This window comes from Lissotriton vulgaris, chromosome 7 (genome assembly GCF_964263255.1).
Source record: "Lissotriton vulgaris chromosome 7, aLisVul1.2, whole genome shotgun sequence".
Classification (NCBI taxonomy): Eukaryota; Metazoa; Chordata; class Amphibia; order Caudata; family Salamandridae; genus Lissotriton; species Lissotriton vulgaris.
The window spans coordinates 1,045,868,445-1,045,880,624 of record NC_141695.1 but is presented as its reverse complement, the minus strand read 5'-3'; the positions used below and the strand labels follow the sequence as shown (position 1 = coordinate 1,045,880,624).

At 47.7% G+C, this 12,180-nt stretch overlaps 1 protein-coding gene across 1 annotated transcript in view; it reads right to left on the bottom strand.

Moving 5' to 3' along the window:
• PKD2L2 (polycystin 2 like 2, transient receptor potential cation channel) overlaps positions 1-12,180 on the bottom strand; it is a 1,643,803-nt gene that overhangs the window by 97,346 nt on the left and 1,534,277 nt on the right. The window lies entirely within an intron of this gene.

Here is a 12,180-nt window from a genome sequence, read left to right as displayed (position 1 = left end):
TCAACCAGCCCTTTGTTACAGCTCTGAGGGGCTTCCTTGACCGCTATACACGGTGGAGTGGTGTGGCTCACTGGTTAGAGGCGGCAGACCCGTAAGCAGAGAACGGTTCAGGACCAGGGTTCAATTCCCGATGCGGCAGGGCTGTGGACCAGGGTCAAAACGGACTCGATAATTCTCACCTCGGTGCCTACTCTAACCATGGATCACACTCGGCAACTCTGGGCATTAAGCTTGCCTCATCTCTACAACGGCCCCCCACAGACGCCGGGGATGCCTGGTTTCACCTTGGAGATACCCAGAAAGGGACCATCTCACAGGGAAAACCAGGACGGGTTCCCCAGCGGTCTTCAGCGCCAGGATACTCCATGGAGTCGCAGTGCGCTTTACAAGTACACCCACATTCACATTCACACGTGGCTCTCCTTTGACAAAACAATGCAATTGGTTTTGATGACTAAATGCGTTCAGTGCAGAGATGTGTGTACAACCTGCTGGTCACAATTCTGAATTCTAAGGTTAAATCGGCCTTTCATCATTTCACAGTCAATTAATTCAGTGTCCATGTGTCAAGGATTAATGAGTGCAGTAAGTTACAGCGCAGAGAAGCCACTAGAGTGTGGCCAGCTAACTATACTAGGGAACTGGTTGGTTGTTCAGTGCTCTGCCTGTTTATGTTACCTTTTTCACATTTGTTAAGCACCAACCACCATTGTATTAGCACATGTTCCATCTGGACAACCTTTTTTCAGATCTAGCCATCAATCAAACTGGAGGAACTGTTGGTTAAAAAAGTGTGTTTTTAATGTTTGATTTTGGGTGGTTACAGACTTTGTTCAATGTTTAGTAAGTAAGTAAAAGTTTATAATGCGCTTGAATGCTGAGGCGTCTTGACACTGGAGAGAGTAAAGGAGAAACGTGGAGTCCGGAAGTCAGATCGTTATTGAGTGGAAAAAAGCCAGGTTTTCAGCTGGCCCCGGAATTTCGACCGAACTGGCTGGGATCCGATGTGAAGAGGCAGCTTGTTCCAGAGTTTGGGTGCTAAAAAAGAGAGGCATCTACCTCCCCATTTGGCTTTCTTAATTTTAGGGACAGTTACCAGTGCCTGATTGGCTGATCTTAGAAGCCAATGAAGGTTCCTGATGGCCACGATATGCTTTTGAATTTGGGGATATTCAAAAAGGTACGGGCTGCCGCATTCTGCACAGATTGCAGTTTAGTTAACTGCCGTTTATCATTCCCAAGGTAAAGGGCATTACAGTAGTCAATTTGGCACAACACAAGTGCTAACACAACAGTTTTCCTCAATTCCATCGGAAGAAATGGTAGGATCTTTCACAGACTCTTTATTGTGAAGTAGCAGGCTGAGGTGACCTGGTTAATCTGACCTAAGAAGCTAAGCTGTGTATCACACACTACACCCAAGTTTCTTACTTTAACCGCTGTTGTAGGACATGGCCCAGCTGTCCACGACGCAGAGTTCCAGATGGGCGAGCCAGTACCGAACTCCATGACTTCAGTCTTCTGCGTGTTTAACTTAAGGTAGTTGAGGTGCATCCATTGTATGATGCGATCGAGGCAGCTATGGAATCTAGCCGACGGCGCAACTTCCCTGGAAGCAATGGAAATTATGATTTGTGTGTCATCGGTGTAAGGCACAAGCGAGACGCTGTGGTCTTTAACCAGTTTGGCCAGTGGAGTCACATATATGTTGAATAGTGGGTGAAAGCCCGGACCCCTGAGGGACTCCACACGGGAGATGAAATGTGTTCGATTTAAGATTCTACCAGCTAACCTTATGTTCTCGGCCAGACAGGAATGAGGTGAGGAGGGCCAGTGCGCTGTCTCGAATCCCACTAACCTTCACCCGTTGAGTTAGAACTGAGTGATTAACTGTGTCAAACGCAGCTGATAGGTCAAGTAGGATCAGGACAGCCCTGCCACCCCTGTCAATTAGCCAGCGGACTTCCTCCGTGGCTATTACCAGTGCAGATTCAGTGGAATGATCTGAGCGGAAGCCATGTTGTGAGCTATCCAGCACAATATTAGAATTTATAAAAAAGATTCAATTCGTGATTTATAGCTTTCTCTAACACCTTAGCCTCGAGCGGCAGGCAGGAGATTGGCCGATAGCTTGTGACGTCCCCTGGGTTCAAGGAGGGTTTCTTTACAATGGGTCTAATGTACGCTCTTTTCCAAAGTGATGGAAAAGTCCCAAACTTTATTGCAGTGTTTAGGAGGGGGGTGAGTGTTACGCTGTTTAATTTGGAGACCCCGTGAATGATATTCGGTGGGCATGGGTCCTCTGGTGAGCCAGACTTAGTGGTCAGTATGAGATCATTCACAGAGTCTAGTGTTAGTAGCAAGCAGCTGGTCAGGAGATTGGGGGCTACTGAAACCTCCTTCTTACCCTGTAAAAGTGAGTTATGGGCAGCGGAGTCCAAACTTTCCAGTTCCCTGTAGATATTTTTGACTTTTGTTTGGTAGAACGAGGCCATTTGATCACAAAGGTTCTAATCAAGGGACAACCGATTTCCCTGTTGGAGCTTATTTATGCTTGGATAAAGGTGGCAGGTGATCTTTTAGTTAAGCAAAGGTCATAAGAGCACATGAGTTTTAGATTTTGAGGTGCCCTTTTTACATTAATAATATAACTCCAAGAAGCAACACAGTATGTTACAAAGAACAGCAGCTTTCCAAACTTCAGGTTTTGTACATAGAACAGCCTGGAGTGTGGTGACCGGTTGAGAGCAGATCACAACAACAGGATGTGGTGGGCATGGCTGGGGCATTGCTGGCACACATTGTTATTCGTTTGACATTTATGTTCTAAGGCACTGTGAGGTAAACTTGCCAGAATTGCTTGCATTCTTTTGTTAAACGATGACGTAGCTACAGTTGTTTTGGGGATACCTTCGCTCTCTGCAAAGAGCATATCTCAATGAACCTCAACCCATTCTGCCGTGTTTGACACTTTGAATTTGACAGCCATGGTTTATTTGTTTTTTGCTCGACTGTACAAAGATGGCTGGCATCATTAAACTACCCTATTTAAATGTAAATATCTATTCCCTGAAGAAGAATTTGAGACTGTGGTGATTTTAGGCGCTCTTGATTTGGGAAGATCAGGAAACCTGTTGCCCAAGATCACACAGTTTGGTCAAGTGGAGATTGCAGAATGACCACGTCTCCCCTTTTTTCACAGTCAAAATATATTCAAACACCACACCTTTTACCTGCTGCTCTTGTGAGGCTAGTTTACTGACAGAAAGCTTATCCTCGCCTGAACCCCAGACGCCCCGAGTCCCAGCTGAGGCAGCTGTCCCATGTGAGCGTCCCTGCTGTTTTTGGATGCAATAAGTGACGCTGACACCCCTGACCACCAGACCCCCTTGAACATAAGACTCCCAGGCTGATCATGAGAAATGGGGACAAGGAAATGTCATAACCATGTCGGTATTTGTATGGCGAGGTCGTGGCTTCAGTTCATCTTGAGGGCATTGTTTTCTTTAAAGCCACAAGGAGACTGAGGGGAGCTGGCATTTGAGGATTCTGAAGTTTAATAAAAGTTTGACAGGGCTAGGGCAGAGTCATGTGCAAACTGGCACTAACACCAGTTATTTGTAGTGTTTAGAAACCATGCTGGTGGCACTAAGTGCTTGTCCTAGCAAACTTTGACCAAACTGCCCGTTTGACTAAGAATGTGGCTTTTGTCACATTTTTCACAGAATTATTTTTAATCACTTTTGTTTAGAAATTTCTTAAATTAGGATTAAAACTACCTGGGCAAGGGTACCTCAGTACATGAGAGTCACCAGACGCCAAGCTTGGGTAACTGTACATCCCAGCAGAACAAAAGAAATGGCTGTGTTGTTCAGCACACACTCCTGTGCATATAATGTTGCATATATATATTCTAACCAAGACCGGCCAATATCAAAATCATGCCTGTTAACAATGCCAACAATCAAAAACACGTATTGACATATGGAAAGGAACATCGTGACGATAATCGGGGCTATAAGCAAACAAATATTTTACACAAAAAGAGGAGTTTCTGTGTTTTTCACACCCAATGGCTACTGTACCTGATCAAGGGTCTTGGCGTGAAAAGAGGCACACCGAAAAAATAAAAATAATTATTTAGCAATAATCCTCATCTTGAGTTTTATTCATAAACAGGTGTTTGATCCAAACGGATGGTTAATTAAGGGCCAGTAAAAACCAAAAAAGACAGCTGTCACAAGGCAGTGTGTACAGCAGACAATTAAAGAGATTCAATTTAAGTGACGATTGGTGCCCCTGCAGCCTTACTGTCCTTAATCTCTCTCCACTCTACCAGGCTTGGCTCACTGATCGCCTGCTCTTTGTTAGGAGTTGGTCCTGTTAAACTCTGCCACTGCAAACGTCTGCAAACTCTGCCAGTGGAGAGGAGTATACCGACCACCTACAACTGAAGGGTCGATTACGATGTCATCCGGAAACTCTTCCGACTGAATCCATTATGGAATTGTTTCCGACCGAAATTGGGTTCAGCGAGTCCGACCGACCGATTACGATGCTTCCGAGCATCGTTCAGTCAGATTCGTATTGACTTCAATGGGGGCCTGTGTTCCCAACGAGAACACAGGCTCCCATTGAAAAAAGGGGCAAGGTGGGCAAAACCTTGCACCCTGTGGAGGGCATCCCATGGTGCCTGCCACACTGTGCATGGTTGGAAAGAGGGGTCCCATGGGTACCCCCACGGGCCCCATTCGTAAGCCTCAGGGTGAATGGGGGCACGCTATGGGCCCCAAAGTCGGATTCCGACAGCCGTTTCGTGTCGGACAAACCAATTTGGAACGGCTGTCAGAATTGGACATCGTAATCGCGCGGTCGGTAACAGTGTCCATAGAGTATTACGTTTCAGCTCAGAATGACTCGGTCTGTCCGAAAGCCGATCGGAACTGGTTCGGACAGTTTCCCTGAATTGTTATCGGTCAGTCGGACATGTATTCGATTCGGTCGGAAACATAGGCTCTGAATTGGATTCGCTGAATCTGAATCCCGCTAGGAGCCTATCCGAATATTATCGTAATTGACTTACTTAGGCCTTCAAGATTTGGGCATGACTTTTGCCCTTGGCATAGGTGCTTTCTGGAGGGTTCCCCTGCACTTAGGAGCACTGCCAACTCAGGCCAGGCTCCTTCAGCTGCAGTTCCCTCCTCAGGCACCAGGAAGCCTCCCTCAGGAGAACCCTCCTCCTGGTCCTGTGACCTCTTTGAAGCTACCATAGCAGACTTCTTGCCACTTCGCCTGTTTTGGGAGCTGTGTCCTATTATTTCAGGCTCAAAGCTCCCACGACTTCCCTGTTGTGCTGCTTGTGCTCTTATGGTAACACACACCCAATAAGGGATACCAAGCATTTTTGCATGAGCATTCCTTGCCACACTGCCAAAGCAGAAATTTCCAGACCCTTTCCCAACAAACACTTCTCTGGGATGGCAGGGGACACAACCACCTTCTTTGGGCCAGTAACCCCTCCCCACTCTAAGCTTACCTAGACTATTGGATGAAGCTTAGTCTAATTTTCAGCATTGGGTACCTAGTGACTAACATCAGGTATCATTTGGTCCAGGGAAACCAGTCTAGCTGCCACCATAGTGACACTGGCACCGGTCTCCCTCACAGCCTCCACCTAAGTCCCATTGATCTATGTCCTTTGTCTTTACTTCTACCTGCTTGGGGTTAAGACACCAATGTGGACCCCACACAAGGAAACTAAAGTAGCTTCAGTGTAACCTATGACCTCTCCAGAGAACACTTCTATGCTAGCAAATCCCTTGGATAGTCCAACACTGGGGTGCCTTTCGGAGCATGCTGAATCTCCTTTCTTATATCCTGGCTGATGAGTCATGACATACCCCAGAAGCCTTTTCAGGGTCCCAGTTCTTTTCCTTGAAAACCCCTGCCTTTTGTCTGAGAAGAGTCTCCGGCCAACTGTCCTGAGAAGAACTTTGGGGCTTTTTGAGAACTCCTTCTTTCTATCTTTGTTGTCCCTCACCGTTAGACCTGACAGCCTTAGGGTGCTTTTCCCCCAACATTTTGCCTGCCTCCATCCATTTTCCTAACCTAGTTTTTGCTAGTTTTAAGAATCTGTACACCTTGCCACTGCTGACCAGTGCTAAAGTTATTGTGCTCTCCCCTAAACATGGTAACATTAGTTTAACCCCAATGCATGTATTTAATTTAGTAAAGTGCACTACATGTGCATCGGGCCTGTAAAGAACAAGTTACTTACCTTCGTTAACGCTTTTTCTGGTGGATACAGTATCTGCCTGTGGATTCCTCACCTTGTGAATATCCCCTGCGCAGCAGCCATTCGGAAACTTTTTGTAGCTCTCCACGCCAGCGAGATCATGGACGACGTCACAGAGGGTACGACTCCGCTTGCGACCCCGCTGACGTCACTGGATCCATAATAGGGCCTCGTCGGCATCAGTTCCGCCCCTTTTTTCCGTGCCCCCGAGGCACACGGACGGACCGACATAAACAAGCATAATATACAGAATACGCAGTATTTGAACCAACACACATAGTGTGAAAACAAATCAAAAGGTAAAAACAATTAAACATTCCATTGTAAAATACAACATAAATACTTGTCACAATTGCAGGTATAGAAGAGTGGACAACGGGGAGGCGGGTGGGCATGTGAGGAATCCACAGGCAGATACTGTATCCACCAGAAAAAGCGTTACCGAAGGTAAGTAACTTGTTCTTCTGATGGATACATCTGCCAGTGAATTCCTCACCTTGTGAATAGAATCCCACAGCAGTCCCCACTCCCGGAGCAGGGTGTCCACTCTTTTATACCAGAAAATCTTGGAGGACAGAACGCGCAAAGTGACCGTCCCTCCTCACTTCGGAATCTAAGCAGTAATGCTTCGCGAAAGTGTGGAGGAAGGCTCAAGTTTCCGCTCTACAAATGTCCTCTACAGGTACACCCCTAGACAAAGCAGATGTAGAAGACTTTGCTCTAGTAGAGTGAGCTCTTATACCCTCTGGAGCATCCTTACCAGCCAGGGTGTAGAAGATCCTAATGCACAAGATAATCCATCTTGAAAAGTGTGCGCTTGTGCACTGCTCTTCCTTTCTTGCAACCAGCAAATCCAACAAAGAGCTGGTCATCCACACGATAGTCTTTAGCTCTATCTAGATAAAAGCTCACTGCCATCTTAGGGTCCATACGGTGAAGCCGCTCCTCCTCCTTGGAAGGGTGAGGGGGAGGATAGAAGGAAGGAAGGGTAATGGACTGCCCCAGATGGAAGGGAGTTACCACCTTAGGCAGAAAAGCAGCCCTGGTCCTGAGTACCATTCTTTCAGCATGAATGGTCAAGAATAGGGGTTTCGAACTCAGAGCTTGAAGCTCACTTACCCTCCTGCCGAGGTAATTGCCACAAGAAAAACAGTCTTAAAAGACAGAAGTCTTATGGGACACTTGTGCAAAGGTTCAAAGGGTGAACCCATCAAGTAGGTTAACACAAGATTTAAGTCCCACTGAGGCACAATAAAATGAGTAGGAGGGAATTTGATGGTAAGACCCTTAATGAAACGTAACACAATAGGTGACTTAAACAAAGACGGCTGGTCCGGCAAACAAAGGAATGCAGACAAGGCCGATAAATAACCTTTTACAGTTGACACAGCAAAACCCTGCTGGGCCAAAGAAAGAGCAAACTGAAGTATATTGGACAAACGGGCCCTTAAGGGGTCAATAGAATTCTCTCCACACCACGAAACAAATTTGGACCTCCTATAAAAATAAATTGACTTGGTGGAAAGTCGCCTGCCTGAAAGAATAACATTCACCATGTTAGGCGGGAGAGAAAAATAATTCAGGTTGCCCCGTTAAATCTCCAGGCATGAAGGTGTAAGCTCTGGAGGTGGGGGTGTAAAACCTGCCCCTCCATCTGAGAGAGGAGGTCTGCCCTGAGAGGGAGACGGAGCGGCGGGCACGAGGAGAGGTGGAGAAGATCTGTGTACCTCACCCTTCTTAGCCAATCCGGGGTAATCAATATAACTTGGGCACGGTCTTGGCGAATCTTCCTCAGAACCCGAGGAATCAAGGGAATGGGAGGAAACGCATAAAGGAGTTGCGAGCCCCAACTCAACTGAAAAGCATCCCCCAAAGCTACCTGCATCGGATACTGGAGACTTCAGAATGGCGGGCAGTGAGCGTTCTCATGAGTGGCGAACAGAGGTGACGAACTACCTCTGGATGAAGCCTCCACTCGTGGTCGGCTGAGAACTGCCTACTGAGACTGTCTGCACGCACGTTCAGAACTACGGCCAGATTTGACATCAGACAAATCTGAGAACCAGAGACGCAGAGCCTCTCTGCAGAGACACTGCGACCCTACTCCTCCCTGCTTGTTGACATACCACATCGCGGTACTGTTGTCCGTCAGGACTTGAACCAACTGACCGCAAAGGGAGGGGAGGAAGGCCTTGAGCGCCAGACGTATCGCCCGCAACTCTAGAAGGTTGATGTGCAGCAACCTTTTCCCTTGCAGACCAAAGACCCTTGATCTCCAGGTCCCGGATGAGCACCCCACCCTAGAATGGATGCATCCTTAATCACTGTGGCCACCGATGGAGGTAGATGGAAGGGCTTTCCTTGAGACAGATTGCCCTCCACGCTCCACCAAGACAGATCTGCTGCAGCTTCTCTGGAGATCCTCACTGACTCCCTGAGATCTCCGTTGTGCTGATACCACTGCCTGCGGAGGCACTACTGTAGCGCCCTCATGTGCCAGCATGCATGGTTGACTAACAGAATGCAGGAAGCCATCAGACCGAGTAGACGGAGGACCTTCAGGACTGGAACGACCGCTCCATTGTAAAACAAGGGAATCATTTCCTGGATGTCGAGAATCCTTTGAGGAGGAGGGAATGCTCGACAGACAGTAGTGTTCAGTACCTCCCCTATAAACAGGTTGCGCTTTGAGGGCACCAGGTGAGATTTGGGTACATTTATCGAAAACCCCAACCTGTACAACAACTGGGTTGTCACTTGCAGAGGTTGAAAAACCTTCTCTTGCAACTCCGCTTTGATCAGCCAATCGTCCAGATAGGGAAAAACAGGAATCCCCGATCTTCTGAGATGGGCTGCCACCACTGCCATCACCTTGGTGAAGACTCGAGGTGCAGTAGTAAGACCAAACAGAAGGACCGCAAACTGATAATGTTGTGATCCCACTGTGAAACGGAGATACTTCCTGTGAGACTTCAGGATGGGAATATGAAAATACGCATCCTGCAAGTCGATCGACACCATCCAGTCTTTTTCCGGCAGCGCCTGAAGAACCTGCACAAGGGTAAGCATCTTGAACTTCTCCTGCTTCAGATAAATATTCAAGACCCTGAGATCCAGAATTGGACGTAACCTGCCAACCTTCTTGGGAATCAGGAAGTACCGGGAGTAGCATCCCTGACCCCTTTCCTGCTCTGGAACCCTCTCTATCGCACCTTTTTTCAGCAAGGTCAGAACTTCCTCTTGTAGGAGAAAGAGATGTTCTTCTGAGAAAGCCCCTTGGCAAGGAGGGTAATTTGGTGGGAATTCCCGAAAAGGAAGAGCATACCCATTTTCTACAAGTTGAGAACCCATAGGTCAGTAGCGACCGATTCCCAATCCTGCAGAAAATGAGTAAGCCAACCCCCTACAGGACCAACATGATCCGGAATGGGGAATCTAGGGCTTCTTTGCTGCTGTGATAGGAGGGGAGGTAGAGGAAGAGGAGGAGGAGGGTTGACGACCTCGTGGACGACCTATACTTTTTCCTCTATACGACTTGTATAGAGTATTCTGTTGTTGTTGTTGCTGCTGCTGACGAGGCTGGCCATATGAACGAAAGGATGACTTCCTAATTCCTCTGTATTTTTGAAAAGAGCCTCTAGGTTGAGCTTGCAAGCCAAGTGATTTTGCTGTAGCTTTGCTATCTTTAAACCTCTCTAAGGCAGCGTCCACTTTCTTACCAAAGAGTCCTGAACCATCAAATGGTAAGTCCAACAGAGTAGCTTGAACATCTGTCGAAAAATCCGTAGACTTCAACCTGGCACCTCTTCTAGTGGCCACTGCAGAACCCATAATCCTTGCTAACGAGTCAGCTGTGTCTAGCCCACTCTGAATGACCTGACGTGCAGCAGCCTGGGTATCATTGAAAACCTCCTGAAAATTCTTCATGTCTTCCTCAGACAGCTTAGGCAGCAACTGTTTAGATGAGTCCATCAAAGCATGGATGTACCTACCCATCAAACAGGAAGCATTCGTAGATTTCAACGCCATGCTTGCAGAGAAAAATACCTTCTTGGCAGACTGATCAATCCTTTTTGATTCCCTGTCAGCTGGAACTTGAGGGAAAGCTACTGAAGATCTATTTGAGCATGCAGCTTGAACCATTAAGCTCTCTGGAGAAGGATGAGCAGTTAAAAACTCTGGATCGCCAGGAGCCACCCTATATCTTCTTGCTATAGACCTGGAAACTACAGGTGCAGAATTAGGTTTTCGCCAAACCTTTAGCACAGGTTCAAGAATTGCCTCATTGAAAGGCAAGAGAGGCTCAACAACCAAAGAAGGCGAATGGAGAACCTCTGTTAAAAAATTTGACTTTAACTCAGTAGTAGGGAGTTGAATGTCCAATAATTCAGCTGCCTTTCTAACAACCACATGATAAGGTGCTACATCTTTTGAAGGAGCATCAGAATCAGGAGAAAACTCCCATTCAGGAGAAATGTCCAGGCCACTGGCCTCTCTCAATTCAGCAAAGTACTCATCTGAATCATGCAGTTCACCTTCTTCCATTTCCTCACGATACCTATCCTCTTCTAAAACCCTCTGGGCCTCTCTTCTGGATCGTATCCTTATCACAGGCATCGACGGATCCATAACCGATTCCGTCGGATTCAGAGCCGGCGTCGTGCACGGATCCGATGGCACCGCTTGCGCTGAACGAGGCCGAACAGAAGGCACCAGTGAAGATGGAAACGGTGTCGGAGCCCTCGGCGCCGGTAAACTCCATGACGGCGCCATCGGAAGGAACGTTATAAAGGGGGCCTGGGCATAGGCCTGAGGAACCCCCAAATTAAAAGCTGGTGGACCCATGGGACCCCCAGGTGCACCAGAGGGGTAAATAGGCTATGAAAGACTCCATACATGGCATTAAGGAAATGCAATGGGTCTTGTCCTGGAGCTGGGAATGGGGAGGGTAAGCTCCTGGGACCGACTCTGAATCAGGAGTTCCTGTATTCGGGCCAGGTGGCGGCGATGTCGGAACTTCTTCTGGATTTACCTGCTCTTCCGGCACAGTATGTTCTTGATCTGGAGCCGGAGAATGGACCGAATCCGGTGATGGAGCCAGCGTCGGTGATCGACGCGGAGAGACTTCAGGCGAAGTCCACTTCTCTGGTGAAACCGGATTCGATAACGAAGGAGAGACATGATCCTTCCTGTGACGTCGAGGCGAGGTTGATCTCGGCGCTGCTTCTTTATCAGATCGATGTCTTGAAGAGTGCTTCTTTTTCTTATGTTTCTTCGGCGTCGAGTGCCCCGACATCGACTTCGAGCCTGACCTCGACTCGGAACGAGACCTCGACCTCGATCTCGACCTCCTCCAATCTCTTTTTTTATCCTTTCTCATCCTGGCCATAAAGAGCTTCGCCTCTCTCTCTTTCAACGCCTTTGGATTCATCTTCCTGCAGCATGGACATCCATCGACGTCATGGTCGGAAGACAAGCACCAAACACAATCTTCGTGCAGGTCAGTGAGGGACATCTGCTTACCGCACTCCCTGCAGGGCTTAAAACCAGATTTCCTCACAGACATCTTCGAAGGAAACAAGAGAAACAGTGCAAAACAGCTAGATATACAACGTAACTACGGAGAGTCCCAAAAAACCGTTGGCGTTGATGGCGTGGCAAAAAGGGAACTGACGTCATCACGCCGACGAGGCCCTATTATGGATCCAGTGACGTCAGCGAGGTCACGAGCAGAGTCGTACCCTCTGTGACGTCGCCTATGACCTCACCGGTGTGGGGAGCTACAAAAAGTTTCCGAATGGCTGCTGTGCAGGGGATATTCACAAGGTGAGGAATCCACTGGCAGATGTATCCATCAGAATTAAATATTGCTAGTGGGCCTGCAG